Below are 2,242 nucleotides of genomic sequence, written 5' to 3'. Positions count from 1 at the left end.
TCCCTGGGCCTTATTTTCTCCATCAGTAATATGGGGAACGATACTTGGTGAGCTTGTCTTATTAAATTCGGAAGGAGAAAAGTGAGAGGGAGCAGCTGCTCCCTCTTTGTCTCTCTGCCCTAAGGCTCCTTTGCATTTTGCTGCCATTTAGCCATCAATCCACCAACAAATAATTGCTAAGCCCCTTCTATGAGATGGGGGGCACAAATGGCTAAGGGGGAAAAAAAGGAACAGTCTGCAGTCAAAGAATTTCTACGGTGGAGGGCTGTACATAGGCATTCTTCTGTATTTTACAGGCTGTATGAAGTGGGCGCTTCACAAACGCTCGCTCATGATCATGAGGATGGTATAGCCATGTATAGAAGAAATACAGCTTCCCAAAAGTCTTGGAGCAGTTTAACACCGTAAATCTCATTCAATCTCTCTCTCTCTCTCTCTCTCTCTCTCTCTCTCTCTCTCTCAAATCGCGAATCTTCGTTTGTTTTTTTTAAAAAGGCACATAAGCATTCCAAAACGGTATTTCCAAGGCATTCGCACTCGTCTGTCTCCGGGAAAAAAATTTTTTTAAATTACATTACAAAAAAATTGAAGGAAACTTCAGCGTGTGTGTGTGTGTGTGTGTATAATAAAATCCTTGTAACAATATACACAGCGAGACAAAGCAGGTCTCACACCGGCCATGTTCAAAACTGTCGCGGGGAACTTTTCTGAGCATTAAAAATAGCTTCAAAGTCCGTCTTTTCTTTCTTTTTCGGGGGTGGGTGGGGGGGGGTAGGCTACATTATCGACACTTTCCTTCTCCACTCCTCCCCCCCACCCCGACCGCCGAGGGGGAAAAGAAAAGACAGAGTCTTTGTAATGAAAAAGCCGAGCCCAGCCAGACAAAAAATCCAAGCAGCTGCCAAGTCCAAGAATGCACGCCTCCTATCCAGCCTGGAGACCACCCCCACCCCGCAGCAACCCATCGCAGCTGGGGGCCGCTGGGCTCTGCCTAGCGGAGCACGGAAGCCGCAGCCTGGGAAAGACTTCCCATCGGGCCCCTCAGGGGGAGCATTTCAAACTTTCAGAAACAACAACCCGCCCCCGCCTCCGCAGCCATGATAGCAACAGGAGAGAGCTGCATTCCCATTGGCTGACGGAGGCAGTACCGCACTCCCATTGGCCCACATGGAAAGCTCCTCCTTCCCATTGGCCGAGAGAGACAACTCCGTGCTCCCATTGGCCAGGAACGCTCCAAGCCCCGCTCCGGGGTGGGGCTTCCGCCATTTTGTCTGCGGTGGCGGAAGGAGAAGGTGGAAGAAAGTGGCGGCGCTGGGAAGGGTGGGAGCAGCTACTCTTTGCGCCTCTGTCTAGTTCGGTCCGGTCCCTTGTGGTCCGCGCGCTCGCCCACTCGCTGTTTCTCGTGGAGGGGCCTCCGCCGTCTCGCGGAGCTCGGAGTCAGTAAGTGGAGCGGGGCCCGCCGCCATGTTGTGGGGAGGTCGGAGTGCGCCTTTGTTGGGAGACGCGCGGAGCCCGGGGAGCCTCCTTCCGGCTCGGGGGGCGGTGGGGGCTCAGGAGGCGCTCCGGGCGCCCCGGAGCCCAATCGCCCGGTCCGGGTACTGAGGCCAGGGGCCCTCCCGCCTCCGCGCCTTTGCCCTTGCCGTGCCCTTTGGGCCTCTTCCCCCGCCCAGTCCATCCTGTCTTGTAAATCGCGCGGCCGGGTCACCCCCTGGCTGAAGCCCCCACGGCTTGACCCCCACGCACCCCCTGGCCAGCCGATGGTGCCTCCTGCCGCTGCCCAGTAAAGGGCAGCTAGTGCCGCCCTGCCCCGCCTTCTACCCAGAGTCCGACCTTCTTCTAGCCGGAGATGGGCGATCTCCGACTGACCCCGAGCTATTGTCTCCCGCTCCCGGAGCCACCTTTGTCCCCGGGCACGTACTCGGCCCTTCCCCGTGCTCGCTGGTGCCCCTGGTTTGCTAACGTCGTCTCTGTTCCTCGCAACAAACCCGGGGACCGGTGCTGGTATTGACGAACGTCCCCCATTTCTCTATTTAAAAAAAAAAAAACAACCAGGTCATTATTTAGAGTTCCAACCCCCGCCCTTTTACAGATGAGGAAACTGAGGTCAAGTGACTTCCCCCGGGTCACGGAACCAGGCAGTGGCTGCGCGGGATTGGAATTGGGGGCTCCCATCCTCCAGCCGCGTTCTGCCTCCGGGGCCTCCCAGTTAGGCTGGCAGACCCCCCCCCCCCCCCCCCCCCCC

General features: G+C 57.0%; 1 long non-coding RNA gene across 1 annotated transcript in view; it reads left to right on the top strand.

Moving 5' to 3' along the window:
* The first annotated feature begins 1,045 nt into the window (after nt 1-1,045).
* Nucleotides 1,046-2,242, top strand: part of LOC138153874 (uncharacterized) — a 2,132-nt gene continuing 935 nt past the window's right edge. Inside the window, exon 1 of the long non-coding RNA XR_011166489.1 lies at nt 1,046-1,440. This is a non-coding gene — a long non-coding RNA (uncharacterized lncRNA). The remainder of the gene's footprint in view (nt 1,441-2,242) is intronic.

This window comes from Petaurus breviceps, unplaced genomic scaffold (genome assembly GCF_028583685.1).
Source record: "Petaurus breviceps papuanus isolate PSGF00001 unplaced genomic scaffold, PetGlider_PUasm1.0 91041, whole genome shotgun sequence".
Taxonomy (NCBI): Eukaryota; Metazoa; Chordata; class Mammalia; order Diprotodontia; family Petauridae; genus Petaurus; species Petaurus breviceps.
Note: the sequence above shows the minus strand (reverse complement) of the source record. Positions and strands in the feature narration are given on the sequence as shown.